The sequence below is a fragment of the Haemorhous mexicanus genome, chromosome 2 (genome assembly GCF_027477595.1).
Source record: "Haemorhous mexicanus isolate bHaeMex1 chromosome 2, bHaeMex1.pri, whole genome shotgun sequence".
NCBI classification, from domain to species: domain Eukaryota; kingdom Metazoa; phylum Chordata; class Aves; order Passeriformes; family Fringillidae; genus Haemorhous; species Haemorhous mexicanus.
In genome coordinates, this window is record NC_082342.1 from 15,980,242 (window position 1) to 15,987,771 (window position 7,530).

A 7,530-nucleotide genomic window follows, 5' to 3' on the forward strand; every position below is an offset into this window, starting at 1 on the left:
CAGATGAGTCCTTTTTTGGCTTTATTTGAATAAAGGGAGAGGCCATGGGGCATTCCCCTGGGGTCTCTCAAATTTTTGGAGGATACAGCCTCCTTTTTATCCTCATTTCCTGGGTACATTTCCCCATTGACTGAGGTACTTGAGAGGTACAGATTCCCCTATACACCTGATCCCAAAGATCCCCTTCTAATGTATAACCTTCCCTTTTAATTTTTAATTCTTATGGAATTCAGAGATTTTTCTTCCCCATTGTTTCTTTCATCTTTCAATGTCCAATTTCATTTATCAGGTAACCTCAAGTTTATTTGTAAAAGCAAATATCTTTTTCCATTCATCAGTCAGTGGAATCCTTCCCATTGTTTCTTTTATCTCCTGGTGCTGGTTTTATTTACCAGCAGACCCACAGCTTGTTTGTAAAGACAAACCCTTCATTCCTTTGACCACTAAATATCATATAAGTGTAGACCTAAAACCCCCAAGGTGTTTAATTTAAATGTAAGTGAAAACCACTTCAACAATCTGTTGATATACATGAAAACACTAGTGACTCGATCTTGGGGTCCAAGGCAGGTGGAGATCTGTAATAGCCTTGGGTTATGAGCTATTCTCCGTGTGTGCTCACCTTTTTTTTCAGGGAACTGTAGCAATTAATCTGCATACTGAATAATTATGTTTAGAGCGTGTGATAGAAATGAGTATATTAAACACATACCATTTGTAACATGGACACATCCTTGGGACACTGGATAGTTGTTTCTTTTGAACAGTTGGGATTGATGGAGCACACTCAGAAATACCTGCTTTTAAAAATTGCTTCAATAAATTCATCTGTCAAGGAGTTGTTGCAGTACAACTTGGTAAGCTTTTTTGCTTTAGGTCTGCTGGAAGGTGTCCAGTCCAAATGATGTGGGTTCTGGTTCTGGCTGACTATTCCAATGTGTCAGAAAAAAAAAAAAATCTTTCAAAGCTGGATTTCTCAAGTGAACACAATAGGATTAACACTGGAATTCACATACCTACATAAATCATAGTTTATATATTTGAAATAGAATTGCAGTTGTAGTCGCATGATTTAATAGTGACATATTTGATCTTTCTCTGCTAAAAATGTTACTGATTTCAGTATCTTGAAGAGGACCTGAAGGGAGCCTGTAGGAGAGCTGGAGAGGGTTTTTGGACAGGGGCTGGGAGTGACAGGTAAGTGTCAACTGGAGCTGAGGGAGCAGTCACAGTTCTCTTTATTATTGATACTGTTGCTGTTACTGTTTTTTTCTCTCCTCGCTTTTTTCTAGGAAATTGTTCCTATCTCAACCCATGAACTTCACCTTTTGTACTCCCAAATCTCCTGCCTTGGGGAGGGGGAGAAGTGAGCAAGTGGCTCATAGTTTAGAGTGGTTTCAGTGGGAGCAGTAAATCTGGAAGTACCATTCCTACTCCAAGACCGCCTTACGTGGGTCCCAGTGTGAGGCACAATGACGGTACAACCCACGAAAGGGTGGGTTGGAAACAAATCTGATCTCAGCATTTGCTGTATTAGGTCCAGGGCCACTGGTCACACTGGTGCTTGGTCAGTTCATGTGGCAATGGTACCTGACACTGTTCCTGTGTTCCTCTATGTGCTCCTCGGGGTAACCTTTTACAGGGCAGGGACAAGGATCAGCATTTCTTTGTTGCTGTACTGTGGGAGATGAGTTTATGACATGATAACACCAAGGGCAATGAGAGTACTCTGGGATGTGTACTCAGTGCTGCTCTCGTGCCCTTACTTCAGCACTACCTTTGGAAGTCCATTAATAACCATACCTTGTCTGTGGGGGGAACAGAGGAAAGATGATTTTCTCCATTTTCTGGGGTGACAGGGGGATCCCAACAGTGATTGTGCTGGAGGCTGAGTGAGCCCGACTGCCACCAAGTGGCAGATTCACCCCATTGTGACTGGCCCAGAGGCCCAGGACATCCTGGGCATAGATTGCTTCAGGAGAAGGTATTTCAAGGACCCGAAAGGACGTAATTGGGCTTTTGGGACAGCTACTGTGGACACAGGAAATTAAACAGCTACAGCTCACACAGAAAAATGTACCAGTAAAAAAAGAATTGCTGGACTGCCCCTTCTCCTCACTGCCTATCAGTGCACCACAAACACTGGGGCTATGCACTCTTCTTGCCAGCTGTATATAGGGTCTCATACTCCTACTGTCTGGTGAGTCCATGTGCCAATTTGAAATCGCCAGTAACCCCCAGAGGAAGGTCCTAGAACAAAAAGAAAGTGCTGGGCATCACCTTCTGCTTGCAGCCTGTGCACATCCTGGGGCTGTTCAGTTTCCTTCTCTATGTACCTTCCCATTCCCTCCCTCTTACAGACCCAAGATCCCAAACAGCTTACTAAGTGCTCCCGACAAAAAGCTGGTGCTCATTTACCTTCCCCGTTGCAGTTGCTCAGCTCCACACGATGGCGGCAGTGTAGCTGCAAAAGAGGTGAATGTCCTGATTCTCCAGAAGCAATGAAGTGTGCACATCCCATGTTGAAATTGTCAGTACTGGCATAAAGCAATGTGCCAGGGCAGAAAAGTTTGTCTGGCCTTCAGATTGCATTTGCAACCCTTAACTCACATCACACTCCAGCAGCATTCACTCCCTCTTACGGCTGGTAAACTGCTGTTCCATGGGGATGAAAGCCTGGAGAGCCAGTGTTTCTAAGTGCTGATCATAGGCTGCCCACTGGAGGTGAAGGCCAGCAACAGCTTTCTAGCCTGGCACCTGTTGTGTTGGAGCAATCCTTGGACATAATCAATTTTTGAGTTTAGCCTGAAATTTCCAAAGGGGGGTCCAGGAACTGAGTGACAGTACCATTCCTTAGGAAATACAGAACATAATGCCAGTGTTGCTGCTGCAGATCACAAGCTTCCAAAGGAAGGTAAAGGCCAGCAAGAACTTTGTCCTAAAATGTTTTTTATACAAGGAACCCTTGGATGTATTCAAAATTGTGGGAGCTATCCTGAAAGAGAACAACAGTTCTTTTACATAGGAAGGAAAGCACCTAGACCACGTGTTTGAGTAGGAGAAAATGACTTACCCAGGGGAGGTAAACACAGCGACACTTCTTCCCTTTGCAGCTTGCATCCATTTGTCAGAGCTAGTGTCCTGGATGTGAATCACATCACCTTTCCTTGGAAATAGAAACAAGTTCATCCTGCAGATGAGAGACTGCCTCACAGAGGTGAAGACCGGCAACTGCTTTCTGTTCTGGAACCTCCTGTGTGGGATCATTCCCTGGATGTATTTGGTTGAGCAGTGGTATCCAAATTTGTAGGAGGGAGAGAGAAAGGGGGTGAAACAGCCTTCCTGGGAAAGAAGAGCACCTTGCCCCAGTGTTTTTTGTATAGATGGTAGGCTGCCCAGGCAAGGTAAACAGCAACAAAACCTTTCTTCTTGGGACATTTTGTTTTTTAATTTAAATTTTGCATATGCCCTCCAAAAAGTGGATGGTATCTTTCCGTGTGAAGGAAAGCATGCAGCCCCAGTGGAGGCTGAGGTCGCCAGGCTGCTCAGGAGACCAAAAAGCCAGTAACAGTTTGTTCTCTTGGGGCCTCCTGTACAGCCTCAGTTTTGGAACCCATTAAGATTTGAAGGCTGTATTTCAATTTTGGATCTGGGCTCCAGAAAGTGGATGAGACTGCCTTTCCTTGGGCAGAAAAGCTCAATATTGTTGGAGCAGATGACAGTCTGCCAAGGAGAGAGAAGGACCAGTATCAGCTTTGTGTTCTGGCATCTTTTCTTTGGGAGTAATCCCTGGAGGTTTTTAATGGTGGTGCTCAGATTCAAATTTTGGAGGAGATATTCTGAAATTTATGGCAGCACCATTCAGCTTTGCAAGGAAAGCACTTAGTCCCCATGGTGGGGGTGCAGATGAGAGGTAAAGGTCAGCACAAGCTTTCTGTCCTGGCACCTTTTGTTTTGGCTCAAAGCCCAGACTGATTTTGTTTTGGGGGTGGTAACCAAATAGGGGATGTGGTCATCTGAAGAATATGAGAGTAAATAATTTATTTTGATGTATCTGGTTTGCTTTCCTTGATCTTGCAGGACAAAGACAAATTCCCACCAACACTGAGACTATTGTGCATTCCTTCCCAAAGAAAAGTAGTGACATCCTATTTCAGAATCCCACCTCTGGAATTTGCAGCTGAGCTCCAAAATTGAATATGTTCAAGATTTGCTCCCACACAGAAGGTTCCAGGACAGAAAGATCTTTCTGGCCTTTACCTCCATCAAGCAGAAAATCATGCAGAGCACCCTAACTGTCAACACATGCTTTCCTTCCCCAGGAAAGGTACCCCCTTCAGGAGCCCATTTACCCAATTCTGCACAGTACCTGAAGAATTATGGAATGCATTGCTCTCACACAAAATGTGCTAGGACAGAAAACCCTTCCTAGCCTTTCTATCCCGTGAACAGCCTATCACCTGCATTGCCAGCACTGGGAGTATGTGCCTTCCCTCCCAAGGAAAGTTACTGCCATACTTCTTCAGAAGTCCCTCTCCTAACTTTGGATACCAGTTCCAAAATTGAATACAACTGGTGATTGGTCCCATAGGAAAAGTGCTAGAAGAGAAACCTGTTGTTGACTTTTATACTCCCTGGGCACCTCACATTCCCAACACTGAAAGTGGGATCAGGCTCAGTCCTTTCTATGGACAGGTATCGTCATTCTTTTTCAGAAGACCTGCTCTGAAAATTGGAGCCATCCTGAATTCATTCAGTCCTGAATACATTCAGGGACTGATCTCACACAAAAGCATCACACAAAAAGACAGAAAGTTGTTGCTGGCTTTTACCACCTCTAGGCAGCCTTTTATCTAAATCACCAACACAGGCACTATGTGCACTCCTTCCCAAGGAAAGGTGCTGTCATTCTCTTTCATGAGCCCAACACTGAAATATGAAGCTAAGCTCCAAAACTGAACATGTCCAAGGACTGCTCCCATACAAAGGTTTCCAAGAAAATAAAATATTCCTGGCTGTTAACTCCCCATGGCATCTTATTATCTGCACCACCAATAATGGGGCTAGCTGCTTTCCTTCCCAAGGAAAGGCAATTTGATCTTTCAGGACCCCACTCCAGAATCTTGAGATCACCTCCAAAATATGGCTGAGGATGGCTCCCGCACAAGAAGTGCCAAGAGAGAAAGTTGTTCCTGGCCAAGAATTTCTATAGGCACCCTACAAATCTGCACTACCAGCACTGGAGCTGGGTGCTTTCCTTCCCAAGGAGAAGTAAGGTAATCCTCCTTCATGAGTTGACCTCTGAAATTTGGATACCACTCCCAAAACTGAATAGCCCTGGGGATTGCTCCTACAGACACAATGCCATGAGAGAAAGATGCTGCTGGCCTTAACCTCCCTTGAGCAATCAATCATCTCCATACCAATACTGTGGCAAGGTGCTTTCCTTCCCAAGGAAAGGCACCATCATCCTCTCTCAGGAGCCCACATCATGGTACTTTCTCCCTCACTTGCAATGACAGCATGCATAAGAAAGTTTAATGCAAGAGATTAATTTGCCTTCTACACACCTAGAAACTCAGAGCTGCATAGTGCTACATGAAAACGTGAAGAGTTCACAAAGGGAGCCACACACATACACAAAATCTTACTTTTTGAGGTCAACACAGATGCTCTGCCTTTTAGGCCAGAGGCAGCTCCCACTTCTGTCCTAAATGCACTGCTAGAGATGGATGGTGTGAGCTGGTTTGAACAGGCACATACCCTCTGATGGCAACCCTAAGGGCATACAAGCCTCAATACTTATGTTACTTAAAATCTATTGCTCTGCACTGGCAGGTCTGGCTGCACTACACAATTCATGTCAGCCTGGGATGTAGCAGAAGGGAAACACCTAAAGGACAAAGCCCTCAAAAGAACATCCCCACACACAGTTCTGTTGTTGTCCATTACTCTGAGATTTCCAAACAGTTAAGAGTCCAAATTTCTATGTAAGAATTTGAAGTCTTTTAAGTCCACCGCAAAGCTGACATAGTAGATTTTACAACTGAGAAGACCACGAGAAATTCTGGTATTCTGTGTAACACAAAGTGCAGAATCTAATTCAGTCCTTCCTTCATCCACTATTTTGATTTGCATGTAAAAGGTTTACTATAATTCTTGTAGAGGGAGGAAAAAAGAAAGGACATAAAAGCACAGAAATTGTCAGTGTTTTTGAAGTCCTTATAAAAACCTGTGAAACAATTCACAGAACAGATTTTCAACAAGAACAATGACAGGTCCATAGGATTTTTGGGATAACATCTGGATAGATGCAGGTTAGCAAATTTTCATGGCTTTATGGCTAAGCAGGAGTGATTACCTTCAGAGACCAGAATAAAAGTCTGAAAATTCTAAGTACCTTTTAAGATTCCTACATTCACACACCACATGTGAAACATGGACCAGCCCAACAGACAGCTGTCAGTGATATTCCCCAAACTCCCATGGTCTGCCTGAATCCACTCTGGGGATTCTGTGACTTCTATTGTCTTTTATCCCTGCACCTGTCCCCTGGTTTTTAGGCTTCTACTTTGTTAGGAATAATTTCACACAGTCGGTAGCTGATTATTCTGCATTCAAGTAAATGTTGTAAATATGGGTAGTTATAATTACAACAAACAATTATGTAACAATACCAACCGTGTTATCTGCATTTAAATTATCATCACATGCTGATTCAATACACATTTCTCACTGCTATCCAGAAGTATCTGACAGGCCTGTGTAAGTGCAACCTGATGAGGCTCCATCTGAGGGACTTCAGTGGATCCTGTATTAAAGCAAATCAAGTGTATTTTTAACAAGAGCCAAAGTAACTGCAATGAAAACTCAGAACTAATAGAGGCTGTTCACTGAAAATCCTTCTTATTTCCTAGATCATTGCCTGAAAAAGTCCCAAATGTTGCGAGGCTGACATGAAACGTATCATCTGATTTATCACCACTGGGCTGAGAAATAAAATTGCAATATGATTTAGAACTTTTGAGTCTCTGTCATCACCAAACACTGCTAAACAAAATCATGCCAGTTCACCTGAAAGCTTGAGACTTATGGCCTTCAACAAGTGAATTAAGTTGAATACATACACATTCTGGGGTGCTATTTTGATTACTGAGTCTTGTTTCTTCCCAAATCTCTCACATCCATCTCCTCCTCTTTCACAGTAAATATGAAATAGTAGATTACAAAAAATTAGGAAACCTTGTTAAAGTATCATACTGAATTCTTACTAGACTATTAGCATATAGCAGGAAAGCCTTAAATGTTATTTCTCAAGTTAAAAAGATGTACTCACCTTACTTGTAGTGCTATATTATTCTCACTAATTACTTATTTGTTAACCATTTTTAGGGTTTTTATTTTAAATTCTGCCTATCTTGGCTCTGTCATTCATATGAAACAGCAGGTCTTGCACATGGCAAATTTAATCTTGAGTATGTTGAGAAGAATATTAATGTATTTAAGAATATGCAATTAACAAAGAAAATC